We start from the raw sequence: 10845 nt of genomic DNA, 5'->3' as shown, positions 1-10845 counted from the left end.
TTATATAATTATATTTAAAGCAGGGAAATGGAAGTGACTGAGAGATTATTTATAAAAAAAATGTAAAACAATCCAAATGTTCAACTGAGCATTTATTAAATAAATTAATGTGCATTCATACTTGTAACATGTTGTAAAATCATGGGAAAATATGTACAATATGAAGTTTACAGAGAAAAGCAAATAGTAACACAATGCATATGCAATGGTACAATTTATGATGGAGAGAAACTTTTATAAATGGATTTCCATATAAATTGTATAGTTTATAGTTATAGTTTCATAGTTAGATTTACATGTAAATACAGTTAGAAATTGCATACATAGCTGCAGATAATAGATTTTATTATATTAAAATACATTTTATAAATATATTTATATAAAACATGTGCTATATTTTTCTGTAAGAATATGTACTTTAAACTACTAACAGTAGTTACCTCTAAAAAATGAACTACAGGGGGGCTGGGGATTTAGCTCAGCGGCATAAGCACCTGCCTTGCAAGCAGGCGGTCGTGAGTTCGATCCCCAGTACCGATAAAAATGAAAAAGACAAAAAAAAAAAAAAAAAAAAAAAAAAAAATGAACTACAGGGAATGCAGGAAGGTGAGGGAAGGGAAGGAATGATTTTCAGTTTTTATTTTTTATATTTTAGTGCTGTGTGAGTCTGTTGCAATCAATGCAGATCATATTTGTGATTAAAAATAATAATAGCAGAAAATCACTAAAAGACAGAGGATGTTTCATTGACAGGAGTCTGAGGGCTGCAGTAAAGATACAGGGAGCCCAGAGATCTAGAGAGAGGACAACAGGGACAGCTGTGGAGAGCTGAAGCCAGTATCCTTTCTGTCCCTGCTGGTATGAAATATGATGCTATGATTTGAATGTTTCCCAAAATTCATGTGTACAAAACCCAGTGTCCAAAATCAAAAATTAACTGTATTTCAGAGGAAGCCTTTGGAGATAATTATGATTAGATGAAGTCCTGAGGTTGAGAACCCATGATTGTTATTAGTGGCACTATTTTTACAAAAAGAATAGAAATCTAAGAGAGGAAGCTTGCCCCAACTTACCATGCGACACCTTGTGCCACTTTGGGACCCTGCAGAGTCTTCACCAGATACTGAGTAGATGCTGGCACCATGTTATTGGACTTCTCAGTCCCTAGAATCTGACTAAGTGAATCTATTTATTATGAAATACCTAGTCTGTGATATTCAGCGACTTCAACAAAGAATAGACTAAAACAATGAGTTTATCACCATGGATGCCACATTGACAGAGTCCTAGGAAAGGGTCTTATGCATTTACCTGCTTGGTTACGGTCACTCCTAAATCAGGGGTAAATGATAACGCTGCTCAGTCCATCTTTCTCCCTAATGCATGCCTACTGGCTCTTAAATCGTTTTTGCTCATATTAAGCTTGCATTGTACTTTGTTGTTGTTACTGATGTTGATGTTGGTGTGTATATGTGTGTGTGTGCAAGGTTGATACAAACCATGGTTGACTTGGTCCCAAATATGTACAGCTATGAGTAGAGCTATTTTCTTCTCTGTGCTTCAATGCTTTCAACCTGTAAAACCTAAGGATTGTAGCAGATGATCTACAGGGTCTTCACAAGGGCTCATAACTATATTCCAGTCTATGAACTTTCAGTGGACATATACCGTCTACCCAAAGCAGTGTGGCGCATTGTGAGGCCCACAGACTTACAGCTTAAATGAATTAAACTAATATTTAAACCCTTTTGATTGTGCTTTCATCTTTCTTCCAGAGAAAACCAGCTTAACATGTCTTGGTTGCTAAGTCTGATACAGAATCTGACCAAGTACAAGTACAGTTAATAGCAAATGTTGCGTAAAGGAAGTTCATTCCCTCTTATCCAGAGGTAAAGGTGCATTACTCAGCCCTGCTTCTGCACACTAAGATAGAGCTCAGTATAAGCCCTTCGTACAGCTAAACAGCTGGATAAATGATGTCACCAGCTAAGAGAAGGACTGATATGAAGACAGAAATATTTGCACGGCCTCAAAATGACCTTGAGACCCAGTCTGAAGATTGTCTCAGGACCCACAGTCATCTGGGCAGTCTTCAGTTGCTTGTCTTCTGGGAGGAAGCTTTGGTGGATGAGTCTCCCCAAGTACAGTGAGTGCAGGAAAGGGTGCACATCATCCCAAGGCTGACTATTCCAACTCACAGAATGCTCTTGAACGAAAGCTGTTTTAATCCACCTCCGGGTAGACTTACCCTTTATGGCTGGGAGATGAACTAACCACGAGTGAAGAGATGCAAATAGAGGTGTTCATGAGTCTTGGGAAACAAGTAGATGCTACTCCTGTAAAAGCAGCATTTGACGTTTTTTTAAAAGCCTGAATAATGCTTGAAAGTTATTTGGTTAAGTAGGTTAAACTAACTTATCCATGCTTTCCTTTATCCTTTAATTGGCTTACTAAGGTCTTTCTTCAAAGATAATACAAAGAGTAACTTAAGTCAACTTTAATTATCTACAGATGCCCAAATGCAGTCACTCAAATTATAATAGGAAAATTATGTGTTAAATTAAACATTAGATTTTTCCAGAGACTTCTATCTATTTATTTGTGACATTTGTCTTCCTTGTCAACTCATATTCTATTATAATGGATCTGATTTCTAATTTTTATGTTTATGCTAATCCTTTGTCCTGAGAGATTGTCTAGTTGTAACTCTTCATGACATCTCAGATCAATTGGCACCAAGCTACACTTCTGATGTCTCTGAAATTTAGCTTCCTCCTAAATCTATGTGAACTCAGCAAATCAAGTCACATGAAGAGGGATACAAATGGAATGGGGTCACTTTTTAATGTTTCCTTAATCTCACCCATGTAAGTGAAATGGGTCACTCTGAGTCTGTATCTAAGTGAGAAAGAAGCAAACAATGCCAGGCATGGCAGTGCATGCCTGTAGTGCCAGCACTCTGGAGGCTGAGGCAGGAGGTTGCTGCAAGTTCGAGGTCAGCTTGGGCTACATAGTGAGTTCAAGGCCAGCCTGAACTACATAGCAAGACCCTGTCTCAGAAAACAGTACCAAAAAACCCCATGACAGTGTGGTCTAGGATAAGGAAAAACTTAAATGATGGTCAGTAGACTAGACTGAGACCTTTCTGGGCCTCAGTTTCCCAGGGGTAAAAAGAGGGCATTATAGCCAACTGACCTCCGTGTCTCTCGTTCTCTCCTACTTTGCTGAGAAGGTAACATTCTGGGAGCAGCTGGTAAGATTTATACTCTACTTTAGGTCAACCAGAGAAGGATAATGTAAATTTTGAGAAATGTGACTACCACGTTACCCACGGGACCTATGTACTCACCTCTCTTCCTAGAGAGATAAGGGAATTTTGGCTTAACAAACTAAAACCGTTATGTGTTCATGGATCTAAAAAGACAGAAAAGGGCTTTCAGTATTTTTCTTAAAAGACAAAACTAACGACAGCCTATTTGAGGTTGAAAGAAAAATATACAGGGGTGGAAAAATATTTATTAAGATTTTAAAATGTTAAGCCACTCGGTTGTGGAATATAAAAGCCTCCCTGGTTTTGTTACTAAGTGGCTCTGTGATTTAAAGTTGCTGACAGCATGGGCCTCTCACAATGACGCTGTCCCCTATTTCCTCACACAAGTCCTGGCAGACACTCATTTGTATGTATGGTTTCAGCCTGTCTGCAGTGTCTGGCCAAAGGGACAGAACTAATGACATATATTAACTACTATCCAACAACTTCCTTTCATTAGGGTGTTTATTAACATTCCCATTTCTGCCCCTCAAACCAGCTGGTAGCAGGGTCCACTGACAGCCCGAGTTCACGTACTAGTTTCACTCACAAAACATAGATTTTTTTGCTTTGGATAATTTTCTTCTGTTTCTATTTCAGCTGAGATATTTCTAAGATGGAAGATGACATCAAAATAGTGACTTGGAAAAAAATCTTTTGCTGCTGTGGTTCATCTTCAGAGTGGCTCTAGATATATTCTGGTATTGTAACTATATAGTATCCATCCACCTATTAGACACTTGTGTCATTAGTGAGTACCAAATAGCCTCATTCTCATCATATATACCAAGGAACTATGAAAAAATGTATGCATTAGTGAAAGTATGAACTATTGTAGGAAGAATACTAACTTCCTCTCAGTACACCTCTAGTCAAGCATGACAATATATGTTTCTCTACAGTTTAAGAGGGTGGAGATGGGGAGCAGGTCTAGGGTAAGATACAGGGGAAAGGACTGAAGAGCTAAACCATGGATAGCACCATGAAATATGAACCGGCATACTTACATTTCACAATAACGACACAGCCAACCCTAAAGACCTCTTACAGCTCTCTATTTTATTGGGCACCTATCTCTTTGTACCCCAAGGAAGGACCTGGACAAATTGCCACCAGAATGACAAAGCAGTAGAGAAAAGTAGGCAAGTGTTCCGCATTGTCACCCAGGGGCATCTCTCTGCAGTAATTCATCTCAGAATATCAAATGTAGGAACAGTTAGAACAGAATGCTAAAAAGACAGTTCTTCACCAGTTGACTTTTTGGGGAATTGTGGTAGATTCCACTCTGAAGGGCATCAGAACTTTTATGCTCATCTCTTAGATTGCCTTGTCAAAGACATTAAACAAGTGGATATTGGGCTTTAATATCAGAACATGGTGGTGCAGACTTGTGATTTTTGTCAAAGGAATTTCACATTTGCAAAAGATACTGGCTTTCACACTTTCCTAAATCAAAGTCCAACTAGCCCTGTGTTTTGCATTCTTAATCCCACAAAGAAGCCACACCTACTTCCCTTTGTGCCCACCATGTCCCACCCACCAAAACTGACCACCTCCCAAGCATGCATGGTGGAAAGTCAAACTGTGCTGAATCAGTCTCTCATGAGGCTGATGTTAGAGAGTTCTGGGCAGGACAGCTTTGACGTTTTGTGGGAGACCAGATAGAGGAATGCCATCTGCCTGAGAAAGGTGCTTTAATTAATAAATGTTTGTTATCTAATACAAGACTGATACTCAGCTGTTACGTACCAGTGTGGCTACATCTACTCCTTCTTAAAATATCAAAATGATGTTGTACTGATTAGCAAAAGATCAGGATTCTGAGCTTCCCAGTGCTTCCTTAGGCCTCACATATGACAATCTCTTCCCTGGGATCCCCTAAGACCATCTGCCTACAAGATGAACACTGTCCCACAGACTTCCGAAACTCTGCTGGCATTATACAGAGAGGGCAGTGCCACTGACATGGGTGTACATTTTTACACTGTCACCACTGCCTGTAGTGTCCTGACACTAACATGGTAACACACAGCAGTATAAAGTGCTGTCCACAAGCTGCCAAGAATTTCCAGGATGGCAGAGAATTCTCATGAAAATGGCTCAGTACTGTGTCCCAGACACTTGGAGATAGTGGCACCTTAGGGAAACTGATTTTCAGGCTTGAAAATTGAACTTTTCAACATGCTAGAGTGGGTTAGTTTCTCAGGGACAGATTCTTATCATTCAAGCTCTCAAGAGACTGCTACATAAATAAAAATGACAATTTTTTAATTTACAATGAGAAATAAGAACTTCTAAGCAAAGTGGACACTTGTGTCACCTTGACTAACACATTTTCTCCCAGGAGGAAATGAAAGGGAAAACAGGCCATCATGGAATGCAGCTTGGGTACACAGCCCAAGAAGGGGATTGTAGATGGATTGTCTTAATGTCAAAGGCTGTCACATGTTCTTAAGCTAATGCTTTCATCTCTTCTTTGGAAGTGGACCTGCCAGACAGATAGGACTGGCTGTTCCCTTGACACCCTCCATGTACTCCTCCCTTGCCAGGCTTTCCTCTCTGACCCCCACTTTCCGTGTTCCATGCAGACATCCTGCTTCAGGTGACATGTTCTATCTTTAGGCTTGTTAATACCACAGCTAGGCTCTAACCAAACACCATTAATTTCTTGCGCCTGTCTTGGAAGACACTTTTTCATTCAAGTATCCCCCTTCTCTAATACACACACACACACACACACACACACACACACACACACACTACTGTTTAGGGTAGATTATTATCATTAAACTCATTGGCTCCCAGCCCAGTTTGGCTACACTTCTGAAACATTTTGAGAAATTTTTAAAAACACTGATGCTTGGTTCAAAAACCCAGAAATTCTGATTGAACTTATTCATACTGCAACTCAAACATTAGGCTTTTAAAACTCCCCCAGATTTTACAACCAGAATGTGAGATTCCTAAAGAGTTGACACACAAAGACAGTTTTTGCATTTGAGCAAAGTTTGGGAGTCATTGACTTAAGTCTTTCATTCCAAAGATATTTCTACCTGCATCAACTTTTAACACATGCTACTGTTTGAATATGAGGTTCTGTTATTTGGGTTAAGGTAGGCTCCAGGTATGGGCTTTTCTATCAAGTTCCATAAAAGATTTTTGTGTGAACCAAGACTAAGATCTAGTGGTCTAAACAGTTTGTTTGACTCTTCTGTGTCAGTTCCCTCTTGCATGTGGCATGGCACACGGAAGACAAATCAGGAACAAGGCCCACAGATGTGAACGGCAGGGACCCACGTGCTTATAGACCTCACGGCATCAGCAGGAGAAGCATGCAGCAGGGGTAGTAAAGGTGTTCAGTTCATGTTTGTTTGTTTGCATCCACACCAAATTTATATTTCCCTGTCACAGAATGAGCTGGGGTGCAGAACTGTAGGATCATTTTCATGGGCTTCTCACTGGGGAGTTTAACCGAGTGCTGGGAGGCGGGCTGTGCTTGAGAGGCAAGTGGCCTGCTGCATGATTTTCTCCATGGAGTATGATCGTCTTGTCGTCTGTGAGCACTCTTTGGCTGTTCCTTGCAGCCTTTTCATAACAGACCCCTGCTTTCCCAAGGTCATCTTGAAAGAGGCTATATGTCCGTTCATACTCTTTTAGAAATCATTATATTTTGGCGGAGAAGCAAGCAACTGGGGAATTTCAGCCTGCCATTTTCCTAAACTCACTAAGGATTTTCATTTTCCTTGCAATTCCCTAATTTCCTGTTGTCATTTCTAGCACTTCCAAGGTACATGAAAATTCATTTGAGCTTTGCTAGTGTTTTCAGCCTTGTCTGATTACAGAGCACTTAGGAAATTCATCAACATCCTTTTGGAAGCAACCTGTAAAAAGAAAATGCAATCTCAGGAGAGGAAAAGGTAGTTGGCAAGATAGAGAGCCATCCTTTTCCTAGGACTTGCAGTGACAGAACTTGGAATAAAGTAATTTTGATTAGCAACAAGGGGGACAGAGAAGGGCAACTATGTCTGGCTGGGCGGGTGACACACAGCACAATTTCCAGGACACCACTGACAGTGCATTCTGTGGTCCTAACACCCTTTCAACCACCTTTCCACCACCACATCTCATAATCTTGGAAGACTGTGAAGCTCATTGAATTCCAGGTTCCGGCTACATTGAGAATTGGATAAATGCAGTGTTGCGGTGATGACTTGTTTGCTCTGTGCTTGGCATCATTCCTTTGGAAATCAGTGGATGCTTTTCAGATCTCGGTACTATTCCTAGTCACTTTGTCTAAGCTGTGGGAGCGCAGCCCTTTCGTGTGACTGTAACCATTTGTATATAATCTCTCTGATGCAGAGAAGTTTACTTGAATCTGCAGAATTTTTCTGTCTGGCCTTATGTTTTACACATTCTAGATCTGGTGATTCTTTTCTTGGAGAACCACCAAATTTACCAGTTTATTCAAATGAAGAAAACAGCTATGCAAGAACATACCACACAAAAATAATAACTTTGCTTTTTATCATATAAAATAGGATCCTATAAATAGCCATGATATCTGGCCTTGGTGGCAGACACCTTTAATTTCAGCACTCTAAGAAGCTAAAGCAGGAGGATCACAAGTTTGAGCCCAGAATGAGCAACTCAGGTATTTAGTAAGACTGTGTCTCCAAATAAAAATAAAAGGCTGCGGTTGTAGCTCAGAGAAAAGGCCCCGGGTGCCTCTGCATGTGTCCCCTCCTCTATCATAACTGACAGGCTACAAAGCAAGACTGTCTTTGTGTTCAGAAACTGGCACTTTACACTGTCATAGTTTTAGTCTTCTACCTCTGCAGAATCATGTGTCTCTTGTCACCTCATAGATGTAATCTTAACTGGCCACAATGAGATGTTTCTTCAGGCTTACAGCTGTTGCACTGAACTATAAACCCATCAAAGGGAACTGGCCCTTATTATATTAATAGATTTTCAGTGCTGGCAATATGTGAGGACCTATACTCTGGCTGCCTCATTTGACAATATTTATTGGCTCATTGTGGAAACTAGCAACAACTTTCAAGAGAAAATGTGATAGGAACACTCTGTTCTTGTGTTATCCTCCAGAAAAGAACATCTTGTAATTGCTTGATGTCACCTTGGAAGATCCACAAAGATTTTCATTGAGGAACAGAATTCTAGAGTTAGCAGACATCTTAATGATCATTTATCTGGCACTTGTACCGTATTTTTATATAGCAGGAATCAGGAATATAAAGCTACATAGCAAGTGTGTGCTATCCCTGAGGACCCCCGACTACCTGCCCTGATATTACAAACATTTTCCCAGGCCTCATCTACCTGAGGTTGGAACACATTTGGGGTAAAAACCAAATTTCATTTGTTCATGCCCACACCAGTTAAGCCACGACTTCTTTAGGTCTTTACAGCGCGTCTCCCAAGTGTTTCCCCAAATCTCCTTATGCTCATGGACAACTTACTCCAGCCAGGTACCCACCACTCCACTCATGCTGTGTCAGCCAGGCCTCTCTTTTTTTCACCAAATGCTGCTGGTGCCACATCTCATGCCACAGCACTGGAAAGCAGTGAAGTCCTCAAGATGTTGTTTATGTTACACTCCTTTGGGTCTAGTTCACCTACCCTTCTACAAGTCCGCAGGGAGGTTGTTTTCTTAGATCCTCTGTGCTCTGGTCATCTCTTTAGAGGACCCAGGGGAATCTTGTGTGGGTGGTGAGATCTAAATGTGAATGTCTTGTCCCATAAAACACAAGCATAAACTAGTGACAAACGGTCTGCTATTCTTGCACTTTGTGTAACCTTTAATGATAAAACTTTTAACAAAGTCAAGCTACTAAAAGAAGATTTCTGCTTCCCTTATGGTGAACTCTTTCCCAGAGGGCTACTCTATGCTTCATGCACATCAGTCTTCTAAGTCTTTCCCAGTGGTTTATGACAACCCCAAAGTGCACCCCAGCTTAGACACAAGGTGGGATAATAGCTCTCTTCTTCTAAATCTGTTGTGATAATGAGATGTCAAAGGGTCTGGCTGGCTAGTATTTGGGAGGGATTATGACTTGGCCTTTGTTTTAACTGTGTTTAAACATCACAGTTTCTATCCATGGTGCTCTCACCATTGGCTACAAACTCCAGCAGGATGGGACAGTAGTAGATTCCATCGTGACCTCCAACAGTGCACAGGCGTAGACTTCCGGCTTTGCAGGACTTTCATCTTGTACAGTTTTGGTACTATCTTTAATTAAAACAATATAAAATGCCAAATACAAAGTCAGGTACAAAAATGAATATTTAGAATGAGAAAAAAATCACAGCACATTTAAAAATTTATAAAACTGACCAATAACAAAAACATGACAAAATCCAAAACAGTCACAATAATTTTTAGTTTTACTGCCTGTCACACTTCTCTAAATATCTTTTCACTATTGTTTGAGTGTATACTTATAAATTGATCTTTTATATTATTATGATTTTAAAGTCTGTAGTGAGTATAGATAATAAGTATTCCCTCTAGCATGGTTGGTGGGAAATTATTTTTTAGTATTATTGATTTAAAAGTTAAGCTATTTTGGTTTCACAAGACATTATTGGTTATATCATATAAATTTTAGGATAGAGAGAACCTCTATCAAATTGCTCTCACACTGGGTTGTAAAGTTCCAGGGTGTCTTAGTTACTTTTTACTCATTGCTGAGACCAAATACCTGAAGCCCAAGTTGGGAAAGGAAAGGTTTATTTCTTACAGTTTTTGGAGGTTTCAGTCCACACTCAGTTGGCTCCAAGACAGGTGGGCACGGCTGGGCTGCAGTTCATGGCAGCCGCAAACAGCAAGCAGGAACCAGCAAAGAGCAAGACACACCTTCTTCCTGTCATTACATCACATCCTAGCTCCACCCCAAAGTGGGTGTAGCACTAACACCATCAATCCAAGCACTATACAGTAAAAGAATAACAAATGCACAATGCAAACTCATGAGGCCTGGGGGACACAGACATAAACCATGACATTCCACCCCTCACCCCCAGGACTCATGTACATCCTTTATACAAAAGACATTTAGTCCACCTCCAAAAGTTGCCAAAGTCCTAACAGTTTCAACATTGCTGAACAGTCCAAGTCCCAAGTCTCCTCCAAGATCTATGGCAAACTCTTAATTGTAAGCCCCTGTACAAATGAAACAAGGTTAAACATTGCTGAAATGCAAAAGCACAAGATAAACATTACCATTCCAAAAGTTACAAACAGGGGAATAGAAAGTATTGGAAACAAAGCAAGTCCAACATCCAGCAGGGAAAACAAAGCCTGCCTTGGAGCCAACTGAGTATGGACTGAAACCTCCAAAAACTGTAAGAAATAAATCTTTCCTTTCCCAACTTTGGGCTTCAGGTATTTTGTCTCAGTGACAAGTAAAAAGTAACTAAGACATAGGGCATTTCAGGTGTGTGGATTTCCTAGAAACCCACTTCTTTCACTTCCCACGTGGCTTCCCTGGAAAGTGAGCAGGAAAGTGTCCACC

The 10845-nt window shown here is 40.3% G+C and overlaps 1 long non-coding RNA gene across 1 annotated transcript; it reads right to left on the bottom strand.

The window, feature by feature from the left end:
* Positions 1-5030: 5030 nt before the first annotated feature.
* LOC134472056 (uncharacterized) lies at positions 5031-10314 on the bottom strand. Its single transcript, XR_010041881.1, has 3 exons — positions 10072-10314; positions 9442-9560; positions 5031-7191 (listed from the first exon to the last, which is right to left on the bottom strand). It is a non-coding gene; the product is annotated as an uncharacterized LOC134472056 (long non-coding RNA).
* Positions 10315-10845: the final 531 nt, after the last annotated feature.

Source organism: Cavia porcellus, unplaced genomic scaffold, assembly GCF_034190915.1.
Source record: "Cavia porcellus strain 051 isolate PalLab524CR breed Dunkin Hartley unplaced genomic scaffold, mCavPor4.1 scaffold_21, whole genome shotgun sequence".
Taxonomy (NCBI): Eukaryota; Metazoa; Chordata; class Mammalia; order Rodentia; family Caviidae; genus Cavia; species Cavia porcellus.
Note: the sequence above shows the minus strand (reverse complement) of the source record. Positions and strands in the feature narration are given on the sequence as shown.